The sequence below is a fragment of the Cetorhinus maximus genome, chromosome 15, assembly GCF_964194155.1.
Source record: "Cetorhinus maximus chromosome 15, sCetMax3.hap1.1, whole genome shotgun sequence".
Taxonomy (NCBI): Eukaryota; Metazoa; Chordata; class Chondrichthyes; order Lamniformes; family Cetorhinidae; genus Cetorhinus; species Cetorhinus maximus.
In genome coordinates this window covers 55575289-55602346 of record NC_135893.1, presented here as the reverse complement: position 1 = coordinate 55602346, position 27058 = coordinate 55575289, and positions in this window count along the sequence as shown.

The window sequence follows — 27058 nt, the reverse complement described above, 5'->3', positions numbered from 1 at the left end:
TCTTCTAACTTTTCCTGGGTAATTATTTCTGTAAGACAGTTGGAAACACCCAAAAGCTGTGATTTTATTCGGGGTATAATATGGTTCCCAGTGCAGGGTAATTGCCCATTGGAAGTTTGAACTTCCTGGGCCATTGCCATGCAGTCTTAACGTGGGCTTCTGGGGCGGTGGGCGGGCTCCCCCAGCACATCTTTGGGGTACCCCGCCTGGCTACAACACCCTAGAGATGGGAAGTTATGGGCCACATTGTCTTCCAATTATGTAATATCCCAAGTTTGAAACTAGAAATCCTTGTTTTCGAATCCATTCATAGCTTTCCTCTCCCTTACTCTATAACCTCCTTCAGCCTCACAGCCATCTGGCATATCTGTGCTCCTCTAATCCTGGCATCTTGTTCAGCCCTACTTTAATAGCTCCACCACTGGTGGCTGCCCCACCACTATACCCCCACCCCCTCAACTACCCCCCACCCCCACCAGCTTAGTTGCCTGGGCCCTAAGCTCTGCAATTCTCTCCCTAAATCTCTCTGCTTTCCTATCTCTCTTCCCACCTTTAAGATGCTCCTTAAAACATACCACTTTGACTAAGATTCTTGGTTATCTAACCTAATATGTCCTTTATAAATAGGGAGATAGAGTACAAAAACAAAGAAGTTACGATAAACCTCTATAAAATGCTGGTTCAGCCTCAGCTGGAGTACTGAGTCTGGACCTGGACAGCACACTTTAGAAAGGATGTGAAAACATTAAAGTGGGTGAAGAAAAGTTCATGAGAGTGGTTCTAGAGATTAGGAACTTCAATTATGTGGGTAGATTGGAGAAGCTGTGTTGTTCTTCTTAGAGAAGAGGAGATTAAGAGGAGATTTGATAGAGGTGTTCAAAATCAGGAGATGTCGGGGCAGAGTACATAGGGAGAAACTGTTCCCATTGATGGAAGGATTGAAAACCAGAGGACACCGATTTAAGGTTATTGGCAAAATAAGCAATGGGCAGCGTGAAGAGAAACTTTTTTCTCGCAGCGGGTGTTTAGGATCTGAAATGCATTGCCTGAGAATGTGTTGGAACAGATTCAATTGAGGCTTTCAAGAGAATTGTATTATTATCTGAAAAGAAAAGATTTGCAAGGCCAATTAGGAAAAGGTGGGAGAATGGAATTTGATGAGTTACTCCAGCAGAGAGCAGCACAGACTCATTCGGCTGAATGTCCTCCTACTGTGGTGTAACCATTCTATGATTCTGTTCCAGATGTAAGGTGAGAGTGACTGCCCTTGACATCAAGACAGCGTTTGACTGAGTTTGGCATCAAGGAGCCCTGGCAAAATTGGAGTCAATGGAAAAACTCCCTGCTGGTCGGAGTCATACCTAGCACAAAGGGAGATGGTTGCGGTTGTTGGAGGTCAATCACCTCAGTTCCAGGACATCACTGCAGGAGTTCCTCTGGGTAGTGTCCTAGGCCCAACCATCTTCAGCTGCTTCATCAATGACCTTCCTTCCATCATAAGGTCAGAAATGGGGATGTTCGTTGATGGTTGCACAATGTTCAGCACCATTCGTGACTCCTCAGATACTGAAGCAGTCCATGTCCAAATGCAGCAAGACCTGGACAACATCCAGGCTTGGGCTAACAAGTGGCAAGTAAAATTCGCACCACACAAGTGCCAGGCAATGACCATCTTCAACCAGAGAGAATCTAACCATCGCCCCTTGACGCTCAATGCATTACCATCACTGAATCCCCCACTATCAACATCCTGGGGGCTACCATTGGCCAGAAACTGAACTGGACTAGCCATATAAATACTGTGGCTATAAGAGCAGGTCAGAGACTAGGAACCCTCCAGTGAGTAACTCACCTCCTGACTCCCCAAAGTCTGTCCGCCATCAACAAGGAATAAGTCAGGAGTGTGGTGGAATACTCTCCAGTTGCCTCGATGAGTGCAACTCCAAAAACAGTCAAGAAACTTGACACCACCTAGGACAAAGCAGCCTGTTTGATTGGCACACCATCCACCACAATATTCACTCCCTCCACCATCGACGCACAGTGGCAGCAATGTGTACCTTCTACAAGGTGCACTGCAGGAATTCACCAAGCCTCCTTATACAGCACCTTCCAAACCCATGACCACTACCATCTAGAAGGACAAGGGCAACAGATAGATGGGAACGCCACCACCTGGAAGTTCTCCTCCAAGCCACTCACTATCCTGACTTGGAAATATATCACCATTCCTTCACTGTTGCCGGGTCAAAATCTTGGAACTCCCTCCCTAACAGCACTGTGGATGTACCTACATCACATTGGACTGCAGAGGTTCAAGAAGGCAGCTCACCATCACCTTCTCAGGGACAAGTAGGGATGGGCAATAAATGCTGGCCCAGCCAGTGAAGCCCACATCCTGTGAATGAAGAAAAAAAATTCCTTATCTGGCTTGGTGTTAAATTTTGTTTTATAATGCTTCTGAGGAGCTCCTTGCGACATTTTACTGTGTTATAGGCATTATATAAATACAAACTGTTGTTGAAAAAAATGTAAAATGTTAAAAGATTTTTCTAACAATAATTTACTCCTACCTGTTGGAATGAACTTAAATTGTTCCCTTTCTGGGCTGGCAGGGATGCAATTCTCATTGTTAAAAAGGTACTGGCAACGTTAAGTACTTCTATACCAAGTTTCATTGGCAATTAGTGTGTGAATTAAACCTTGCGAAAATGTTTTCACTTAGTGGGGAAAACAAAACTAGGGGCCATATATTAAAGTTACTGCTAAATCCAATCGAGAATTCAGCAGAAACATCTTTACTCAGAGAGTGGTGAGAATGTGGAACTCGCTACCAGAAGGAGTAGTTGAGGCAAATGGCATAGTTAGATTTTGAAGGAAGTTGGATAAACCCATGACAGAGAAAGAAATAGAAAAATATGCAGATAAGGTTAGATGAAGAAGGGTGGAAGGAGGCTTGTGAGGAGTATAAGTGCTAGCATAGACCATTTGAACCAAATAGGCTGGTTTTGTGCTTTAGACTTAATGGCCTGGATTTTTGCTGAGTCAGGACAATTCAGGAGCCCTCTAAGACAGGTGGATGGGACCCGATCCTAGGATTCCTATCCCCAGTTCCATGTCTGGCAATTTTTGCCAGCATGAGGTAAAGGTGCAGTGGCCCACCCACATATGGCACTCACGCCCTTGCTGGCTCCATTGCAGGGGTGGGCAGCTTAAACCTCCCCCCCACAATTTTGGTGGAGTCAGGCCCATTCAGTGAGTAGTCATGGTTCATGACCTCTCAGAGGAGGCTTGAAGCTTAGGAGAATCCCAGTCTTAAGTGAGGAACCAAATAAAAAACAGTCATCTGCTCCTGGAATTCTTTCATTGCCAGACTGCGAAACACAAAAAAAAATTGTTCTTTTAGTTTCAATAGTTAGATGATGTATTGTAAGTTAGATATATTTTACTGCATTAATTGGGATATCTAGTGTAATAATGTGAAGCGATTTAAATGCCCAGAGTCCTTTAAAATGTTCAGCAGCTTTCACTTAGAGAACTGCTTTGATTGACAGGCCACCCAGGGCCAGATTTTCCTGTGGGCTCAAGAAAGCCCGAACTGCATACGTTTGTGCCTTTGGAAATGCATATCCGACCCATGTGTGACTTTGCCTGGAACTTCTGTCTTTTTGACCAGGGGTTGGGTTCGCAGCGCATTTTGTGAACCACGGTAGTGTGCATGAGTGGCGTGGTTACGGAGGTGCACTAGTTAGAAGGCCTATCTCAGTTCTCCAACACAGCAGCCCAGCTCCCAACATTGTTTAAAGGCTCTCTAAACTTCACCCCTCATTCCCTCCCATCTTCATGCCACCTCAGATCACCCATGCCATCCCATGCCCCCTCAACCCCATCCTGCCTATGCCACCCCATGCCCCTTCAAATTGCCCATGCCACCTCCATGCCACCATATATCCACCATAGCCACTCACCCAGTATCCACTATGTACAGTTTACAGGAGTCATGCAATAGCAAGGGAATTGTTTTAAATTCATTGGAAATTAATCAAACCTCTAACAATCAAATTAAACCCTAAATTCAAACATTTACATCATTAACACTGGAAAAACTACTCTGGTGCAAAAAAAGTAGCCCTTTAAGGGAGCATTAGGTTTGTAAACAAACAAGTAACCACATAAAAGGTATATTCTATTAATACAGCCTATTAAAAGCTTCAATCTTTCCTGAATCAATAAACCACCTGCTGAGCTGAAGCCAATCTGCTCTTGAAACCCAGCCAAGCAATCATAATGGCTACAGCTATCATGACTAAAGCTTCCAGCTATACTGGCTGAAACTGACAGAACAGAATGGTGTACCATTTCCATTTCAAAGTAAAGTACCTGTCAATCATTGGAGGGGAGCAGATGCAAAAGTTTTTTTCAACTTTCAAAATCAGGGAGCAGAATTTTCCGTTGGCGTGCGGAGGGTGGGACCCACACGCCGATGCGTAGAATGACGCGGGCTGACGTCAGGTGAAACTCCCAATATCACTCCGCGTCATTTACGTTTTCGAGTTGGCTGCGCGCCCGCCGACCTGTAAACGGCCTATTAAGGTCATTAAGAAACCAATTCAGCTCATTAATGGACCTGCCCATCAAATCTTTAGGTTGACGGGCAGGCCGGGAGCCCAGGCAGCCTTGTGAAAAAACATGAAACCTCATCCTCTGGTGGGATGAGGCTTCATGAAGGTTTATAAATTTTAATGAAAGGTTGCAATAAAAGTTATGGACATGTCCCAACTCATGTGACAGTGTCACATGAGGGAACACGACAGGGGAAGTTTTTAAACTCCTTTATTAAAAGTTTCAAAACAGAGCTGATCTCCCTGAGGCAGCACTTAGACTCAGGGAGATCTGTGTGCTCTTTTGTGCGCTTGTGCGAAAGAGCGCACTCCCGGCTGAGGGAACTCCTGCCCACACAGCGCTTCCTGGGCGGGCCTTAATTGGCTCGCCCACGTAAAATGGGGGCACCAATCGGGAGTTCACCCGCTCGGGCCCGCTCCTACTCTTCCCCACCAACGGGGGGAAAGTTTTTCCCAAGGCTTTTATAGCCAGAGCTGTATTTGATTTAAATCACGGCACAAAACATGAAAGCAGAGGCTGACAGGACATTTCATTTTTTACATTTTTAATGCATTATGGCACTTCTGACAGCTGGAAAAGTACAGTAATGCATGACAACGATTACACAATGCTGGTCAACGTAAGGACAAACTTACTTTTGCAGGGCAGATCTCTATGATGAATCACTGCATTGAAAACATATCAACCTACAATAAAGCATCTATTCATGACACTTGAAGGTGTCAAAATATTTTACACCTACTTCCCAAAACCTTAGCAACCATCCCTCAAGTGGTCACAAACTCTCCGCGGAGATGTGTTTTGTTAGGGCTTCCAAAACCCACATGAGCACAGGGAGATAGGGCAGAATGAGGTAAAGGTGCTACAGCCTGTCGGTGGACACGGAGAGCCAGCAAGCTCGCCTGCTGACCACTAAGAGGCCTATTAAGGCCCTTAAGCAAGTAATTAATTTGAATTTTTCGTTGCCCATCCAACCTCACGGCTGGCGGGCAGGCGACTAGGCCAGGCGGCCTTTGGATTTTTTATGAAACCTCATCCACGGGCGGGATGAGGTTTCCAACAGTAAGTAAAAAAGAAGCAAAAATTTTTAAACACCGTTTTTACTATGTCTCTGTTTGTGTGACTGAATCACATGTGGGACATATTTCCCTCATTTTTAAAGTCTTTATTTTTGTTTGTAAAATTCTTCAGCTCCCCGATGCAGCTCGGTGCCTTCAGGGAGCCTTCAGCGCGCTCCCCCGTGCACGTGCAGATTTTAGCACTCATGCTCCTCCTGCCCCTCCCCCACCCCGGTCACGCTGTGATTCTCAGCACACATTTCACGCTGGCTGGTCATTAATTGGCGGCCTGGGCCCGATCACGGGCAGCGGCCCGTTTCGCGGCCACTCCCGGGCCCGCCCGACAAAGGGAAAATCCTGCCTATAGTGTGGAGGAGGTGATACAATTTTGTGTGGTCCGCACAATGGGGTCCCTGACCTCAGAAGAGGTGCATGTGTATTTCGCACACAAAACATTCCCAACCCATCAAAAGGCCAAACGAAAATAGTTTGAGGTCAGGAAAGTAGCAGAAAATTGCTTTGTCAGTGAAAAAAAAACTAACTTCAACATTTCAGGACCTGATTTGGACCTCCATTGGGTGACAAAAACACGGCCCCATGTGCAGCTTAGAAACAGAAAGGCCGTCTGGTTTTTCAGCTTCAACGGACTCCATTGTTTATATTTCCAAGAGTTGTTATTTCCATTATCAATGCTTGGCTAATGTTCAAAACCTCATGAGCCGTGTATCTCAGCAGGCAACTGTGTAGACATTTTGATCGATAGTTTTAAGGGGTTTTTAAAGGATTATCTGTCTTTATGTGGTAAGTGAAATAGACGTTTGTTTTTACAGCAGATTGACCACTTGAGGGGATTCAAAATTTTTTTGAATGGGCTTTATGAATGGGGTTTTTTTTCAGTATGAAGTGTATTGGAGTGACAGCTCTATTAGGTTGTTAGAAGTACAATTTTTTTCATCTCTATTTCAAAGACATGGCTCCTGTGGTCTGCCATAGTGGATACTGGGTGACTGGCTAATGAGGATACATGGGGAGGAGCATTGGGGCATAGGGGGTAAGGAGGGTTTGGGCGTGATGAGGGATTGGGGTGCACGCAAGTGGCATGGGTAATATGAGATGTCATGGAGCATATAAGAGAGCCTGGGGAATGAGGGGGCATGTGGGGTGGGTGGGGTTTGAGGAGTAAGGGGTTGAGGGCCTGACGTTCATCATTAAAACTGGGCCAGCAACCCAGTAAACAGAAGCGGGTGTTCTAACCTGCCAACCTCGCTATCTATCCACCTCAGCTGTTGCCTCGGGCCTCCCTCCAGAGGCGGTGGGCCAGACTTCATTCCACCCGCACCTTCCCGGGATGAAAATATGGTGGACTGAGCCCTTTTTAAAGGAGGCGGGCCTGCCAGGTTGGGAATTTTCCCGACTTGATCTTCCCACCCGCCATGATGAAAATCCGGCCCATGTCATGCTATGCATGCGGAGCATTCTGAGATAGTGTACTACACAAACAGTAGGTTACAGGGTATGTTGACATTCTTGTGAGGCTTTTACTAGATGTCAGTTACACAACATCTTGCAGTTTCTCTGCATCACTCACCAACCTTCAGTGCTCCTTAGGGGTCACCCTGCACCATAGGCAATGCAGGTCTAGAACAGCTTCCAATGAAGCTGGATCCTGATTTGTCAGTAGAGCGATTGTTTATTGTAGAGGGAGCTTTATTCGATATCTAACCCGTGATGTACCTGCACAGGTGTGTTTGATAGGACATTGTAGAGGGAGGTTTACTCTGTAATCTAACCCATGATGTACCTGCCCTAGGAGTGGTTAAGCTATGCAAACTGGATTGGGTATCCCTCCTCAGCACTGCTGTCTCCTTGATAAGGAAATCCTGTTCTTATAATAGTTTGCAGAGAATGAATATTCCAAGGTTGAAAGTAAAATTTTCCATTACAAATTGAACTCATGTAAGAATTAAAATTAAATTAGAATCTAATTTAAATAAAATTATTTCAGTTTTGCCTAGACTGTCCATCAGGACTCTGTTTAAAGAGAGAAATAACTGGCATTTATACAACAGCTTTCATGACCTCAGTGCCCTAAAGCACTTTACAGCTAATTCATTACTTTTTGAAGCCTGGTCACTGTTGAAGTATAGGAAACATGACAGTCAATTTGCACAGAGCAAGATCCCACAAGCAGCAATGTGATAATAATCAATTAATCTGTTTCAATGTTAATTATTGGCCTGGACACTGGTCTTCTACAAAATGGTGCCATGGGAGTTTTTACATCCACCTGAGTGGGCAAACAGGTACTCATGAAGGACAGCATCTCCACCAGTGCTGCACTCCCTCAGTACTGCACCACAACTTTGGCCTGGATTATGGACTCAAGTCACTGGTGTTGAGCTTGAACCCATGAGTTTGCAACTCAGAGGTGACAGTGCTACTGACTGAGCCATAGTTGACACCATTAGGATCATTTTAGAAAGAGATTGTTTTTCCAAAAATATGCTACATTCATAAAACTTGTAAAAGTACATTATCTAATAGATTAAATTTGACATCACATAATGTGCAATACGGATTAGTTTCTTTCAATATAATATAGGGGTGTCTCACTAGACTTGCCATTCCAGGTTATATTACACTGTACATTTATATTTCATATCAAACATTCTCTGGTGCATACAAATCGAGGGGTTGAACATGGTTTCCAATCCCTTGCGGAACTATGGCAGGAGGACCTTACACAGTTGCTTTTCCCGATTGAACCTTTGCATTGGCTTCCCCAAGCTTCAGTGCATTGCTCAACACGTAGTCCTAGACTTTGAAATGTGCCAGTCAGCAACACTCAGTTGCTGACAGCTCTTTGCAATGGAAGACCAGCAAGTTTTGAGCAGACCAAAGAGCATCTTTCACTGGGCAGAATTTGTAGTAAGTGTGGTAGCAGGTGGGAAAAAGAACTTTTTGCCCGCCAGCCCCAATGGCAGTTTTTCACGCTGTTTTGTCCCAATCCCGCCTCATTAATCATGCATTCCAGGGAAACACGTCATCCATCTCCTTTTTCCACAGGGCTTCAAGGATGTTACATATGGACCACTGCCTGGTGGACTTGGCGTGACTTTGAGAGAGTGAATATGAGCACAAGGTCCTCCAATGAAAGAGGAATCCCTCTGTCAACGCCACCCGCCTTTATGGAACAACTCACTCACATTGCTCAGAAACTGGACAGAGAATGTCAACGTTTAATACAACCCCAGCAGAAAATTGCTTTTGTCAGCCATTGGATGGAGGAGCTGTGACAAATTCAATTAAACCCTTATCCTAATGTGGCAATTGAAGATAATGTCTGCTCAAGCCAGCCCTCATTAATTCATCTAATTATTTTTGTGACACGCAATTAAAAGGTAAATTGCCCTTTTGCAGTAAAACTGCTTCAGCACCATTAAATTTCAGAATTAATTTTGATTTGAATCCTCGAAAATCCTATGAGCCTTACCTTTTTAAAAATAATAATTTTTGGAGGAACAGGAGGAGGCCATTCAGCCCCTCAAGTCTGTTCCGCCATTCATTCAAATCATGGCTGATCTCTGGGTCAACTTTGTTTACCTGCCATCCCTCCATGTCCCTTGTTACATTTACCCAACAAAACATTTACCAATCTCAGTCTTTAAAATTTCAACATCCACAGATTTTATGGGAGGTAGTCCCATATTTCCATTACTGTTTGTGCAATAAATTCCTTCCTGGTTTCACTCCTGAACGCCCTGACTATAATTTTAAGGTTATGCCACCTTGATCTGGATTCCCCCACCAGGAAAAAAAAGGTTTTTTCTATTTACCCTATCAACTCACTTAATCATTTTAAACACCTCAATTAGATCACTGCTCAACCTTCTAAACTGAAGGGAAATACAAACTTAGTCTATGCAACCTGTCCTTATAATTTAACCCTTTAAGCCCCAGCATCATTCTGGTGAATTTGGGTGACACCCCTTCCAAGGCCGATGTATCTTTCCTGGGATCCGGTGCTGAGAACTGAACAGTTACTCCAGATGTGACCTGGGGTAAAGAACGTTATTTGAATAATTGACAGAGAACAACCGTTCTGGGCCAGACTATACCTGGTGTGTTCACAGTCAGCATCTTAATACAGGAACAGTATCATGCACTCATAAATAGAGGAAGAGGCATCGTCATCAATCAGCTTTTTTCGAGAAAAGAAACACTTGCATTTATGTAGCGCCTTTCATGACCACTGGATGTTTCAATCAGCTTTACAGCCAATGAAGTGCTTTTTGAAGTGTAGTCACTGATGTAATGTAAGAAACGCGGCAGCCAATACAGTATGCACACACAGCATACGCCCACAAACAGCAACGTGACAAGGACCAAATAATTTGCTTTTGTAATGTTGAATAAGGGATAAATATTGGCTAGGACACCGCTACTCTTCTTTGAAATATTCCTGTGGGATCTCTTACGTCCGCTTGAGCAGGCAGATGGGACCTCGGTTTAACGTCTCATCCAAAAGACACCGCTGACAGTGCTGTACTCCCTCGGTATTCAGTGCTGTATTCCCTCAGTGTCCCTCAGGGGCTGCAAAGAGATATGAACAGGTTAAGTGAGGGGGCAACAAGATGGCAGATGGATTATAATGTAGGGGAGTGTGAAGTTATTCACTTTAGTGGAAAGAATAGAAGAACTGAATATTTTTTAAAGGTTAAGAAACTTGTAAGTGTTGATGTTCAAAGAAACTTGGGTGTGCTCATACAAGGAATGCAAACAGTTAACATACAGGTACAGCAAGCAATTGGGAAGACAAATGGAATGTTGGCCTTTACTGTAAGGGACTTGGAGTACAGGAATAATGAGCACTGTGTCTCCTGCCAACAAAATATGGCCATGCAAGATGGCCACTGATAGCCAGCTGCACATGCACACTAGTACGTGCATAATCCAATGTCATAACTGCTGGAGCCTGCAACTTGGAACTCAGCATGGCAGAAGGGGGAAGAATATAGTCTGACACTCAGAGCAATCTATAATCCGCTTACATTACTGGGATAGTGAGACAGAGTTTAGAAACACTGACCAACATGACTGCCGTAAAATATCCCACAGGGAAAAAATTTTACTTTCCCATCTTCAAATCCTTCCTTTCTAACCCCATGTAAAAGGAGTTTCCAAAATTCACCACTGTCAGTCCAGGATAGAAATTCACAACATTCCCTCCTCCTGCTGCCAGGGACAGTGATGACCACGAATGTGTCCTGCTGCACATTGCCCCCTATAAAGATGGCAGAGTTGCATGTGCCCTGCTGCATATTGCCCCCTATAAAGATGGCAGAGTCGTGTGTGCCCTGCTGCATATTGCCCCCTATAAAGATGGCAGGGTCGCATGTGCCCTGCTGCACATTGCCCCCTTAAAGATGGCGGCCGCTAACCTGGGTCTGCCATCAGTATACAGATGCATGTGCACGATGTTGGCAGCAAACGCAGCCAATAAAGATGTCTTGTTAAGAGTTTTACAGGGTTTTGGTGAGACCACATCTGGATTACTCTGGGCAATTTTGGTCTCCACATTTAAGAGAAGATATACTTGCATTGGAGGCGGTACAACAAATGTTCACTAAATTAGTCTCTGGGATGACGGGGTTGACTTAAGACGAGACGCTGAGCAAATTGGGTCTATTATCTCTGGAGCTTTTAAGAATGGGAGACAATCTTACTGAAATGTACAAGAATCTGATGGGGTTTGATAGGGTAGTCGCTGAGAGATTGTTTCTGCTGGTTGGGGAATCTAAAACATCAGGGCACAATCTCAGGATGAGGGGACAGTCATTTAGGACTGAAAGGAGGGGAAATTACTTCACACAAAGGGTTGTGAATCTTTGGAATTCTTACCCAGAGGGTTGTGGATGCTCCATTACTGAATACATTTAAGGCTGGGACAGACAGATTTTTGGTCTCTCAGGAAATCAAGGGATACGGGGAATGGGCAGGAAAGTGGAGTCAAAGCCCAAGATCAGCCATGATTGTATTGAATGGCGGAGCAGGTTTAATGGGCCACATGGTCTACACCTGTTCCTATTTCTTGTGTTCTTGCGAGTATTGCATTGGAACATCAGTGTTGATTTTGTGCCAAATCCTGGAGTGGAACTTGAATATGGAACTTTGTGGCTCAGGGACTAAAGCACTACCACCAGAGTCCAAGCACTGTAACCCCAGACCATTTGATCCCATCCTTCCTCAGTCCCAACCCTATCCTGCCTCCATTCCCCTATCCAGCCATTGAATGAGCTCAGTGTCCTGGCCCCACCACAAACCAACACCGCCACCCCACCCCCACCTTCCTGATAATCCTGTTCCAGCTGTTGATCACTCTGTTTAAAGGTATCAGCCTGAATCTTGCGCTCATCGTGCGCACACGATCGCCAGGTCCAGAGGTGGATGCGAAATGCGCTTCCGGCTGCGATCGGCCCCCAAACGCAATTTCACATTGGCTGGGCCAATTAATGGGCAGCCAGTGTGAAACATGCACTGAGAAAAACTCAGCGCTGCCAGGGGTCAGCAGGAGGACGGCAGGTGCCAAGAAAAGTGAGGGTGCGGGTGGGCGTTTCTAAGCGAGCTCCCTGAAGGCAGACAGCTGCTGCAGAGCTGCCTCAGGGAGCTGCAGACCTGGACAGATTAAATGAGAAGAAAAAAATGCTGCACATTCAAGCGCCTGACAGCAGAACTCAAAAAGCCTCAGTCACCAGACATCCTTTTTTTATTATATTTCACCACAGACATTTCATCCCGCCCTGGATCAAGGTTGCAGTAAAAACGTGAAACCCAACAGGCTGATTGGCCCATCCGCCAAGTGGACGGGTAATGTAAAATCGCTTTCAACTGACTCCTTAATGGCTTACTTGCCCGCTTAAATGTCAGCGGGCACACACTTCTGACTGTCACACGCGCCCGCCGAGCGAAATATCAAGCGGCTGCACAATGATGTCAGGACAGGCACCTGACATCTTCTCGCGTGATTTCATGCTCTGTTGGGTCGGGCGCGTGCCCGCTCAAACGACATGCAATTCTGGCCATCATCTTCAAATCTGTCTTAACTTGCCTTTCACACCCTGGCCTGTGCCATCCTGTCCTGGTGCCCTGGGATCTTGTTTCAGGGTGACCCTATCTCTTAAATGTCATTTATCTTTCACTTTCTGAGACTAAAGGGCCGAGGTATCACTGTCTTATATTTATTGCTTTTTGCCCCCCTGTTCTGTAAACACTGTCTTACTCTGACTCTGTCCCTCTCTGACTCTCTCAATCACTCTCTCTGTGAAATTATTTCTCTCTTTCCATTTCTCTGTCTCTCTCTTTATATATCTGTTTCTCTCGGTCTCTTGTACTCGGTTTGTCTTTGTGTTTCTCTCTGCCCCCCCTCTCTCTCTCTCTCTCTCTGTTTATCTGTCTCTCTTTCTGTTTCTCCATCTGTTTCACACTCTCGGGGTTGCATTTTACAAGGTGGAGCGGGTGGGGGGGGGGGGGGTGGGGGTGGGTAGTGGTTTGTGGGGGGCTGCGGAAGGAAAGCCTGCACTGCAGTCATAACTCACTGGGGATGGGTTAAACTAGCTGACAGTGGGACTTCTGCCCCTTGGTGGGTGGAAGCCCCACCCTCGAGAGCTAGTGGACAGTCTGATTGGCTGGAAGCTCTAGCAATCCCAGCAGTGCCAGAGCTCAGTAGTGGACACAGCTGAGACTGCAGGAAGGAGCATGAAGGAGAGCGATGGTTACTGCAGAAAGGTAAGACCAAGGCTTTTAGGGTGGGGAGGGATCTGAGAGCCCAGGGAAGATGGAGTGGGAGGGGGCGGGAGGGGGAGGGGGGGCAGACAGATTTTGAAGGGCGGGTGGCAAGAAACCAAGGGGGAGGGGTGACATATTGGTGGGGGATGGGGCAGGTGCCCTGATACACACAGGGCACCCCACCCAGAATGAGGTGCCCCTCCTTCCTTCCCACCTTTTCTCATCTAGGCCACAAAAGCGGCTTGCCAACTCTTGCTCGCCTGCCCATGCCAAACGTATTATGGAGCGGGCAGCGAATTATCCTCATCAATAGGCTTGCTAACAAGCCGAACTGACCTTTAATCATTCATTTAAATATGGAAGATGGATATGGACGCCAATTTCGGCAACTGCCCACTTGGCATATTATGGGGGTCAGCCCAGGGTGCGAGCAAGAAGGTAGCGGGCTAGCGACCCGACATATTTTACGTGCCCCCTCCCACCAAAAATATGCCTGGCAGGGCACCATAAAACCCAGCCCTCTGTTTCTCTCACTCTCTGTTCATCTCTCTCTGTTCCTTCCTGTCTTTCTTGTTCTCTGTTTCTCACTTTCTCTTTCTGACTCAGTTTCTCTGCCACTTTTTATTTCTCTTTCTCTCTTTCTGACACACACATGCCTTTTATCTCTGTTTTTCTCTCAAGTCTTTTGCTCGGTATATTAGTGCCAGTCTCTCCCTTTAACTGCAGATTGCCACAGACAAGAAGGTCTCCTTTATACTGCCCCCTGATTGGATTGCTGGTGTCTGTACAGGAATCTCACAAAGACAGCAGTAAAATGATGAAGAGCTCCTTTGCCAGTTCCATGAAGGTATTACTGAGAATAATGAATAAGAAACCAGTACATCTATATATCCTACCACCAATCATCCTGTCATTTCTTTAGGTGTCTGAAATGTGTGGTAACCACATGCACTTGAATCCGACCCTTATTTTTGAAAAATGAGCCCCAAAAGGGAACCTTTATAAAGCAGGAATCCCAAAGTCAGAACCCCTCTAAATGAGAGAGTCCCAAGGCAGATGTAGAGAGCAGCCTCCAGATTTTAAAAGTGGGGAGGGGTAGGCTCCATGATAGGAAGATTGCACGAGGGCTGCAGAAGGGGTTTCAATGGGTGCATAGGGCAGGAGTTTGCCCTCTGGGTCGGAACCCTAACAGCGGAGTTAAACAGACGTCACAATCGCACGCTGTGTGGGGAACAGTCACCCACCTGCCAGTTGGCTTTCCTGAATTGGCTTATTGGTGGTCAGAGGACGGGCTAACAGTCCAGTTAAGAATGATGGGCGTGTTCTTGGAGCTGTTGGGTCAAGGGGAGTTTCTCCAGCTCGAAAGGAGGTGAAGCCTGCAGTTCAGTTAAGGGAGATAGACGGCGCCTCTATTTTGAGGCACCCTCTCTCCAATCTTTTACACTTTTAAATTTGTCCAGCAGTCGTATGACCTTTGTGGAGGGGGATCCACTCCACAGGGTGACCTGCAGCTGAAGCTACAGCCAGGGAGGCAGGGAGGGCTTCAAAGCCTGCCAGGAGTGCTGGCTCCCGGAATGCCATCGGGAGCTAGGCCACCTCCAGGCAGCTGGCCTAGTTCCCGATGCCTCGAGGGGCCTGCAGGCCAACAGGAAAATTCCATTCAGCCTCTGACAATAGATAGGAAGCGGTCTTTAAATACCCTTTATTGGCTACCTACAACTTGTGGGCAGGTAGCCCTGCCACCCACCCCCCATTCCACCTCCAGGAAAATGACTTGGGGGTGGCATGGTGCCAGCAAACTGGCATGTCAGCCAGCAACTAGAATTTTTACATTTGGCTGCCCCTATGCTCGCCCCCATTTGGACCTATAAATCCTGCCCAAAGAGTCCATGACAGAGGAGACTGAGAATGTGGGCTTCGGTTTGGCACTGAATTATCTTTCATTTTGAACTGGTAGTACTACCTTTAAACATAGTGTTAAGGAGGTGTGACTAACCGCTCCCATTGTCTCCAATTTCTGCCCAAAACTGGTCACTGCACTGTAGAAAGGATGAGATTGCATCAGAGAGCATGCAGGAGGACATTTAGAAGGATGTTGAATGGACTAGAAAATTTTACTTATGAGGAAAGACTAGGTAAGCTGGGGTTATTTTCTTTGGCACAGAGAAGCTGAGGAGAGACCTCACTGAAGTGTATAACATTGTGAGGGATCTAGATAGAGTGAATCTTCAGCCATAAAGAGAAGACATTGAGTTAGGGCCAGAGATACAAGGATTAGAGGGGATTCAAGGGGAAATTATTTCACCCTGAAGGTGGTGTGGAACTGGAACTCACTTCCTGAGAACTTGGTAGAGGTAGAAACCCTCATAACATTTAAAAAGTACATGGATAAACATTTAAAGTATCATAACCTACAAGGCTACAGGCCAAGAGATGGAAAGTGGGATTAGGCTGAATGGCTACTTTTCGGCCAGTACAGGCACAATGGGCTGAAAGGTCTCCTTCCATACTGTAAATTTCTGTGATTTTATAAATAAAAGCCACTATATCTGTTGGGTAAGAACCGCTATAAGGCAGCCCTTAGGGGATACCACAATGAGGTGGCCATTTTGTGTGCTGTTACTGAATATTCATGATATATTACTTGTACAGCAATTCTATTAGTACTTTAGCAATTGGATCAGCACTTCTTTGTTTTTTGCTTAAAATATTGCTAATCATATATGTTCATCACAGTATGGAATGCTTTATAGAACCCAGTGTCAGCAACAAGCATCATCAGAGCAGGGTCAGTGCAGATTAGATGCAGAGTGAAATCTTGTCTACACTGTCCCATCAAACATTCCCAGGGTAGTTGCAGCACAGGTTAGATACGGAGTAAAGCTATCTCTATACTGTCCCATCAAACACACCTGGACTAAAAGAGAATGGGTTAGACCAGAGTAAAGCTCCATCTACACTGTTCCATCAAAGGTTCTCAGAGCAGTTACAGCACTGGTTATATACAGAGTAAAGCCCGTTCTGCCATGTACACATGGACATAGTACTCCCTGGGCACGTACGACACAGTTTAGATATAGGGTAAAACTCCCTCTTCACTATCCCATCAAATACTCACAGGGCAGGTATAACATTGGCTAGACACAAAGTAAAGCTCCTTCTACACTGTCCCATCAAACATTCCCAGGGTATATGCAGCATGGGTTAGACAGAGAGTAAAGCTCCCTCTACACTATCCCATTAAACATTCTCAGGGTATGTACAGCACAGATCAGATACAGAGTAAAGCTCTGTGTACACTGTTCCATCAAAGGCTCACAGGGCAGGTATACCATGTGTTAGATATAGGGTAAAGCTCCCTCCACTCACCCCCATGGAACTCTCTCAGGATGGGAAAGAGCACAGGTTAGATGCAGAGGAAAGATCCCAAACTGCCACATTAAACACTCCCAGCATGGGTTAAATACAGAGTAAGGCTCCCTTGACACTATCCCAATTGTTCGCCTTAATATCTGTGCCTGAAAACCTAACCCCTACTGTCCAGGCTGATGTTTGCTTTTATTCTTGTGAGTTGTGCAGCTCAGGTTTTTTTTAAACCATTGAACTGTAGCAAGAAAGGAAGAGAAAATAAGTGAGGAATCCATGGGATATGGGGCTGAATTTAGTGCTCCTGATGTGGATCCCGCCCACCGTTTAGAGATTTGATGGGAGACTCAGATCGCTTGGGTGGAGGAGACCCGACTGAATTAGTGCAATATGGCACTTAACTGGCCAATGTTGAGCCATCCCTGGGATTCAGAACCCCGGCGGTGGAAATCCCGCCCACTGAGAGCTGCTAACCAATCAGAGGCCGGCCGATCTCCTTTGCCCGTCAGCATCATCGAGAGCAGTGGCTTCTGCCAGTAATGCACCTACCAGGGGCGTAGGATTGGCGGGGCACCCACGCCACAGCTGAGTGAAGGCGGGATGGGGATTGTGGGGAGGGAATCGCTGGCAAGTGAGGCAGGGAGGGGAGGGTAAGACACAAGGTCGGTACCATGGCTCTGAGTGGGCACCCCCCTTTCTGGTACCGGGTCCCTGATTTGGGCGCTAAATGCCTTTGACAGATGTTCCCCTCAGAGGCCACTGGTAACACAACAAAACTTGCTGAGTGACCTCGAGGTGGCACGGGAAACCCAGGCCAGTTAGGGAGAATCCCTGAGCCACTAATAAATCCTAATGGGCTCAAGGATAATGACTTTTAAGTATCTCATTAATGAGCCTAATTAGCCAGTGACAAGTTCCCCATTTCAGCCCATTCCCGCCGCTGACTTAATTGGGGTCAGTCTTTCTGCCATGGGGGGGGGGATGCACAGCCTCTCCAGTAAGCTTGCAGGCCCACCCAGCACCTAGCCCATTAAAACCAGCCCATGGTCCTGCTACAGTAAGAATATGAGCTAGTACAGTGAGTCTCGGCTTGAGGAATAATGAGTGGATTCAGGGAGGTGGAAAAGTGTGTAGAACAGGGAATCTGGAGGTGAGTAACAAGTAGGTGAGAATGGTAGAAGGAAAAAATAAGGCTTGAGTGTATCTTTTTTTAGAACCTGAAGCATTGTCCTTTGTTAATTTGCTTAGTGTGATATTTAATTAGTGATCACACTCACAGCACCCATTTAATATTTCTCCCTGAGGTTTTTAAATAAGAATAGATTTTTAATGCCATGTCCAATTAAACTTTTGCATTTAAAATTAAATATGATATTTTCCCCTGTTAAAACTTGTCAGAAATTCAAAACTTTAAAGAAGTGTTAACTTCACAAAGAATTGAATTGTGGAGATTGAAAGAACACTGATAGTGGTCATGATTGATGCTGGAATGCACTGCTGTTTAGAAAAGTTAAGTATCACATTGGATATTATTGTGGAATCATAGAATGATACAGCACAGAAGGAGGACATTTGGCCCGTTGTGCCTCTTTGAAACCCCATAGGTTGGCACTTTTTCCCCTTTCAAGTAGATATTCAATTCCCCTTTTGTAAGTTACTATTGAATCTGCTTCCTGGTAGCACATTTCGGTTGATAACAACTTGCTGCGTTAAAAATTCACTTCATCTTCCCTCTGGTTCTTTTGCCAATTATCGTCAATTTGTGACCTCTGGTTATCATCATACTGCTGCTGGCAAGAGTTAATCCTTAATTTTGCTATCATAAGCATTCAGAATTTTGAACACCTCTATTAAATCTTCCCTTAATCTCCTATGCACTAAGATGCTTCTGCAGGCTCTCCAGGTATGATCCTTGATACCATTCTAGTAAGTCTCTTGCACACTCTCTAAGACCTAGACATCCTGTGGTGCCCAGAATTAGACACAATATATCCCAACTGAGGCCTCCATTGATTTGTAAAGGCTTGTGATATATGTTCCTCAAAATTTAAAACTCTGAAACCGGCAATGAAACTGGACCTAGCTTTGTGATGTTGATTTCATTTAAACCATTTAAACAAAAGCAAATGTAAAAAAATTATCAAGGAGATAGTAGATACATACCTAAAGGGTCTGGATGGTTCAGTGACACACATGGTAATATACATACTGTCTCAGGCTTAGCGGAGCTCCCCTTGTTTCTATAATACCCTTCCCGGAAGGTGGCAAAGATAAATTTTATTTACAGAGCGCTCGTGGAGTTCCTATAGTATCACTTACTAACATTAAGGCAGAGGATACTCTGCACTGTATTAATTAGAGAAGTGTTCAATCACGTGACATACATGGTGGGGGGATTTTCATCTGTATAGTATGGGAGAGATATCATGTCTTGTGATGTCACATGCTCCACCTTGGCGATACCTTAACCTAGGCACTGAAACAGATATCAATTCCTTATTTCACTGTTACGCATGTTTGTCTGTCACTTGGCCTGTACCTTAAAGGCAACAAGGTCCAATGTCTGTAAAGAAGCATCTCCAGAGGCGCATTAGAGGCCAGTTCTTCTAAAACATATGGTGAGGTTTGTGAGAGGAGAATTAGTCTAATGTGACATCTAATGCTTGATTTTCAATCGCCCATGAGAACAAGGTCGGTTGTGGGCACACTTTGAAAATCGTGCTCCTGGGTGGCGTTGTCAGTGTCCTGCCACCTCCGGCTCACGCTGCTATTTTCAAAACAAGGGCTAAGGGGAGCAATAGGCCTGCTCATCTCCAATTAGCAGCTGCTAAGCTCCTTGAGGTGCTTGTTAACAGGCTGGGGAAGGCCAGAAGCTGATTTCAAGTCATAGATCAGCAAAACCGAACAGTCCGGCGCACTTAATTTTTCAGGGGAGAGCACGAACACAGTCCCCCATGACTACAAGTTTTGCAGTCGAGCGTCCCGCATTTGGGGACATCACAGGCGCAGCACGCCCAGAGTGAAATGGGATAGCCTCATCCTGGGAGCACCACCTTCCAGTTGTTGGGTGCAATGCAGGGAGCCATTAAGTCATGTTTCTGCTGAACAAAAATTTTTGGAAAAAAACAGTTATTCTGTCAGAGCAAGTCTATTACTTTTCATTACAAAAACAAAAATACCTGGAAAAACTCAGCAGGTCTGGCAGCATCTGCAGAGAGGGACACAGTTAACGTTTTGAGTCCGAATGACCCTTCAACAGAACTAGGTAAAAATAGAAGAGAGGTGAAATATAAGCTAGTTTAAGGGGAGGGTGGGACAAGTAGAGCTGTATTACTTTTCATTGACCGTTTGGCCACTTGGCTGCACCATGATGCTGCTGGCCCTCTGATTTCTTGTCTCCTCTATTCTGCAAGGCAGCAACAAGCTCAGTCATAGCTGCCACCTGCCTTTGAGGACTGTACTGCGGGATCAGTTTCTACTTCCTGGCAACACTCGACACCACAAGTTGGGCACTGAGCTCACCCCAGTGAGGGGAACTGCAGTTATGATAACACCATGTCAGTGATACAGGCATGGCACAGGGCCGGGACCTAGTAATGACCGGGCATCGGATTTCCCCACCCTGGATTGAAAGTAGTAACGCTGAAGTGTGATATCTGGTGTTGAATGTCTGGTGTATGTCTAGAACTGTGAAGGATCCTTGGCAGACTGAAGAGTTTTATAGAGAGGTAGTTAGATCAAACGGGATGGAATATGGAAAGCCAGGGAATTTCTATCTGCATTCAACAAGGTAACCTGCTGATATCAGCAGATACTTATTGGCTCTACATTATTCTATTCTTGTCTCAGTACATTAAGGCAGATTACTGTACACATGGATCAAACCTTATCAGCCTGAGTCATTATCAAGCAAGAGGGAGCCAGGCCAGTCAAGATTAGGTCTTGGGCTTTTTTTTTTCTTTATTAAAGCATAAGAATTGATTAATTCCTTCAACTGCTGAACGGGCCATGTCTGTGTGCGCTCCCTCTGATCCATGAAATAAGCTGTCTGGAGAACAGACTATGTGCCACGCTTGAACTCCAATTATTGATCGCACTTTGATATAACACACGGTGCATTTGGAAAACCACAGCAATATGCCTCAGATACAAAGAAGTTTGTTCCTGTTAATTCAGTGACAGAGGGAAAAATATTAGCCAGCTGCCTGTCAGATGCACATTGGGCTTTTGACATTAGCCGCTTGTAGTGTTCAGTTGCACCTGCAGAGAGCTGGGTATTGTTTTATTGCCACCCTGTTTAACTGACTCCTGCAGTAAAACAAAGGCGATTTATGGATCAGTGACTTGCAGTGATCCGAGAGGTTCAAGTGGAAGCCACAAAATCCAAATGCCAACTCGGAGTGATCAACTTCCTGGTGTTCCCATGGATAAGTGCGACACCCAACCCATACCAGTCTCATAGGTCCCAGACTCCACCCCCAGCTCGATGCTATCTGGGATTGCAGGATGGGTGTCACAATTGACCTTAGCGCCTCTGGGCAATAAGGGGAAAATCAGACAGACTTTCCTTTAAGCCCTGTTGGATACAGCCAAGATAGCCAACGTGATTGGATAATGCCCTGACGACTAACACTTGGATAGCTCTATGACAACCAACACAGTTCAGTGGTGTTAAGGAGACTAACATAGTTGGATAGCACCATGACATCCAATACTGTTATTAGAAATGTGTCAGCCATGGCTCAGTAGTCAGGCTCTTGCCTCTGAACCAGAAAGTCATGAATTCAAGCCTTGTTCCGGGACACATAATCCAGGCTGACACTGCAATGCCTTACTGTTGTAGTTCTGCTAAGTTTCTCCCAAACTATGGGTCATGACCCATCGCCCCCCCTCCCCCCTACCCCCACCCCCCCACCCTCACCCATCCCTGTGGGTCGCAAAATGCTATTTTGGGTTTGTGAGCTCCAAGGCAGTAATGGCTGCTGTGGAGCTCAGGCTCATTTCTGACAGTTGCAAGGCCCCTTTAAAAGTGCATGGGTTTTTTGTTGGTGGGCATGGCCAAAGGAATGCTCTCTGAGGTCTGTTTGCTGCAAAAAAAAAAGGCCTGTAAATAGGTAAATGTTTGTCATTTTTGGAGAAACCCTGACTTTTCATCAACTCCCACCGCCCGCCTCCCCCCACCCAATGTTCAACACCTGTTCCCCAACCTCTTGGTCAAGAGCGAAAGCCCACCACCCGCTTCTCACCTTGCTCAACAACTGAAACCACCCCACTCCGCCCCACTCAACAACTCCTGTAGCCCCCAAATTTCCCCTATCCCCATAACCTGCCATGAAACTGAGCAGGCACTCATAAAATCCTCTGCAGTCAGTCATCTGCTTCAAAAGTGAAAGGAGGGGCAAAGCAAACATTTCATAATGCCATTGGCCAGATCCTGAAGGGCAGGTCCTGACTCTCCCCTCATTAACTTTTGGCTCAAAGGTTGGTTTTGTTTCTCCTTCTGCAAAGCATTAATGCCTCAGCATTTTAATTCAATATCAGGAAACTGCAAGCAAAAAATTCTCTCCCTGTCATGGTTTTATAATGAAATGAAAGCATTCAGTCACTCATAAGGGATTGGGTAAGCATATTGTAGGTTCATTTGCTTAGACTAGGCACATAAGATACATATATACATGGACAGAAAGCTTGAAGACATCAGCAACAGAACTGTGTGTGCTGTGCTCTGCTCACAAGCCAAGTGAAACTGAGGCTGGACCACATGACATACTTCCCTTCTACTGTTGGGATGCTGATACCCCTTAACAGCATATTACAACACTCCCTAAAAGAATTTTAGGAATTATTTGAAAGTATATTCTATAACATTTAATGTTGTAAATCTTACATCTGTGCACAGTTCCAGTGAACTTTTTCCATTTGATTTCTAATCACAGAATCACAGAATTGTTGTGGAGTAGAAGGAAGCCACTCGACCCATCATGTCTGTACTGACTTGCTGAGCATTTTAACTTAGTGCCCATCCCTTGCCTTTTCCCCGTAAAACTGCACATTGTTTCTATTTAAATAATCATCCAATGCCCTCTTGAATGCCTCAATCGAACCTGCCTCCACCACACTTCCAGGCAGTGCATTCCAAACCCTAACTATTCACTTTGTGAAAAGGTTTTTTCCCACCTCACATTTCCTTCTTTTGGAAAACACTTTAAAACTGTGCCCTCTGGTTCTCGGTCCGTTTACGAGCGGGAACAATTTCTCCCTATTTACTCTGTCCAGACCCCTCATGATTTTGAAAACTTCCATTAAGCCTCCTCTTAGCCTTCTCCTCTCCAAGGGAAACAGTCCCAACTTCTCCAACCTTGCCTCATAATTGAAGTGTCTCATCCCTGGAACCATTCTCGTAAACCTCTTCTGCACTCTCTCCAATGCATTCACATCCTTCCTCTAGTGTGGCGCCCAGAACTGTATACACTACTCCAGCTGAAGTCTGTCTTCCTCACAGTTTACAATTCTCCCAAGTTTTGTGTCATCCGCAAACTTTGAAACTGTCTCCTGAACACCAAGATCTAGATCATTTATATATATCAGGAAAAGCAAGGGTCCCAATACCAAACCCCTGGGGAACTCCACTACAAGCCTTATTCCAGCCTGAAAAATACCTATTAACCTATCCCTCAGCCAATTTTGTATCCACATTGCTACTGTCCCATTTATTCCATGACCTGTAACTTTCTTCACAAGTCTGTTGTATGGCACCGTATCGAATGCCTTTTGGAAGTCCATATATACCACATCAATGGCCTTGCCCTCATCAACCATCTCTGTTACCTCTTCAAAAAACTCCCACAAGTTAGTTAAACATGATTTTCCTTTAGCAAATCCATGCTGACTTTTCTGAATCAATTCACATTTTTCCATGTGACTATTAATTCTATCCCAAATAATTGTTTCTAGAAGTTTCCCCACCACCGAAGTTAAACTGACTGGTCTTGTAATTGCAGGTAGATCTTTATGACCTTTTTTGAAAAAGGGGGTAATATTTGCAATTCTCCAGTCCTCTGGCACCTCCCCCGAATCCAGGGAACATTGAAAGATGCCTCGTGCAGATGCCAGTGCCTCTGCAATTTCCACTCTCACTTTCTTCAATATTCTTGGATGCATCTCATCCGGTCCCCGTGCCTTATCAACTTCAAGTACCGACAGCTTATCCAATATCTCCTCCTTATCAATTTTAAACCCTTCTAGTGACCGAGTTTCCTCCTCTGTCACCATGGTCTGGGCAGCATCTGCCTCGTAGATAAAGACAGATGCAAAGTATTTATTTAACACCTCAACCATGCCTCTTGCCTCTATGTGTAAATCCTCTTTTGGGTCCCTAATTGACCCTACTCCTCCTTTTACCACCCTTTTACTATTGGTTTGCTTATAGAATACTTTGGGATTTCCTTTTATGTTAGCTGCCAGCCTTTTTTAATAATCCCTCTTTGCTTCTTGTATTTGCTTTTTAGGCTGCATTACTTGCTTCCCTTCTGAACCTTCTGTATTCAGCTTGGTTCTCAATTGTATTTGCTACCTGACACGTGTCGTAAGCACACTTTGTCTTCTTTAACTTGATTTCTATCTCCTTTGTCATCCAGGGAGCTCTGGATTTGTTTGTCACACCCTTCCCCTTTGAGGAAACATACCTCGACTGTGTCCAGACCATCTCGTCTTTGAAGGTAGCCCATTGTTCAGCTACTGTTTTCCCCGCCAACCTTTGGTTCCAGTCTATCTGGCCCAGCTCCATTCTTGCCCCATTGAAGTCCGCTCTCTGCTAGTTGATTATTCTTACTCTGGATTGACCAATGTCATTTCCTACCATCATTCTAAACCTTACGATACAATGAACACTGTCTCCTAAATGTTCCCCCACTGTCACTTGATCTACTTGGCCCACCTCATTCCCAAGAACCAGGTTTAGCAGTGCCTCCTTTCTTGTTGGACTGGACACACACTGCAGTAGGAAATTCTCCTGAACACAATGTAGGAACACGTGCCCCTCTCTACCCTTTACACTACCACTGTCCCTGTCTACATTTGGGGAATTAACGTCCACCATTATAACTACTCTATGGTGTTTGCACCTCTCTGTAATTTCCTTGCAGATTTATTCCTCTATATCCTTCCCACTAGCTGGTGGTCTATGTATTACACGAGCAATGTAATTGCACTCTTCTTATTCCTTAGCTCTAGTCAAATCGATTCTGTCTTTGAATCCTCTGACACATCCTCTTTTCCCAGTACTACAATACTCTCCTTAACCAAAAACGCCACCCCTCCTCCTTTTTGCCCTTTCCTATCTTTTCTAAACACCTTATAACCAGGAATATTTAACACCCAGATCTGCCCTTCCTTAAGCCAGGTCTCCGTTATCGCCACAACATCATAATCCCACAAGGCAATCTGTGCCTGTAACTCCCCAATTTTATTAACTATATTCCATGCATTCACATACATGCAGTGTATCCCTAATTTAGACTTCATTACTTGCTCCCTTACTCCAACTGCATCTATTAACTTACTATTCTCTGTTTTAGTGCTATCTGCCTCTCCCAGCATTCTGTGCACCCTGACATTACTTTCTAATATTCTCTACTGGTTCCCACACCCCTGCTCAGTTAGTTTAAACACTCCCCAACAGCACTAGCAAAACGACCCGCAACCAACTCAGTCCTGGCTCTGTTCAGATGCAACTTGTGAGGCTTGTACAGGTGCCATTTCCTCCAGAGCCATTCTCAGTGTTCCAGAAATCTAAAGCCCTCCCTCCTGCACCATCTTTTCAGCCACGTATTCATCCGTCTTATCTTCCTATTCCTGTACTCACTTGCATGTGGCACTGGGAGTAATCTGGGGGTAATGCCTACATTTACAACAGAATCTGCCAATTTAAACTTGTCACATGGTAATTACGCCCTCCCCCTTTATTGTAGGTGCTACAACCTCGCCATTGGTGCCAAGATGTGAGGGAACAATAGCTGGTTACATTTATAAAGACAGTTTCTATTAGAAATGTAGGCATAGGAATTTGTATGGGAAACACAAATATAAGAACAAAATATATGACTTTCAGACTGTAATAGGGTGATGTGCTCTGGTCAACTCTCTCCTGGCCTCTAACCTTTCTTCCTCTGGTGACTACACTTGGCCAGAACTCCCCAAGTGCAACAGCATGAGAAATTGACTAATGTAGTTGATAATCATATAGTGTCACATCATTCCCTTTCAGACTCATCGCTCATCCTTCCCTAAAATCTCTAGCTGTGAAACTTCTCACCTCCTTTAATTGACCATTACAATTTAGAGATTAAATAGTTGTTTGGTAGTACAAAACTTGAGTATTGCTGAAAGAAAAATACATGCTGTCAAAGCTTTTCATCTTGCACTCATCAGGACAGGTTCGCAAGAACAAGAATACCAATTGTAAAGGGAACAACGATTTATACTGCATGAGAAGAGAGTGCTGATTGGTTAGCAAAGACTTGGATTGGTAGAGGCGTTGCCATGGAGAATGCAACAGGAAACAGTTAACTGTCAAGCTTTTGTTTAAATTCAAACCGGGCAGATTTACTGATTGGTCAAGGCATTGCCCTGGGGAATGAACCAAGGAATGGCTGACCCCAAGCTTTTGTTTAGCTGAAAAAGGTGCAATGCATGGACATGCTCCTTCTCTCTGCATAGGACAGGGCTCTGTGTGTAAATATATATGGATTCTAGCATGTGTAAGTGAGCCACACTATGAGCCTGACTGATAATCTTAAATTGGTTATCAGTGTAATTCTTAGCACAATCAGGATTGTTTAGCAAGTACCAACTGTTCCCTGCTGCATTCTCCATGGCAACACCTCTACTGATCAGAGTCCACTTGCCAACCAATCAGCACTCTCTTCTCATACAGTATAAATTAGTGTTCCCTTTACAGTTGGTATTCTGTGATTCTGTGCTGAGCAATGCAAGATGAAAAGCTTTGACAGCATGTCTCTTTTTTCAGCAATACTCATATTTGGAGATTGATAAAACTCAAGTGTGGTGTCCCTCTCACCCTTTATTATTTATTTACCACAACTGCTCTTTCCAAATTTGTTGGTGCCTTTCATCATGGACCTTGTTTGTCAATTGACTTTACAGGGTATGAAGTTTGAAGACATAAATTCATACTATTTCCTCATTCCTATCTCATGATATTCAGG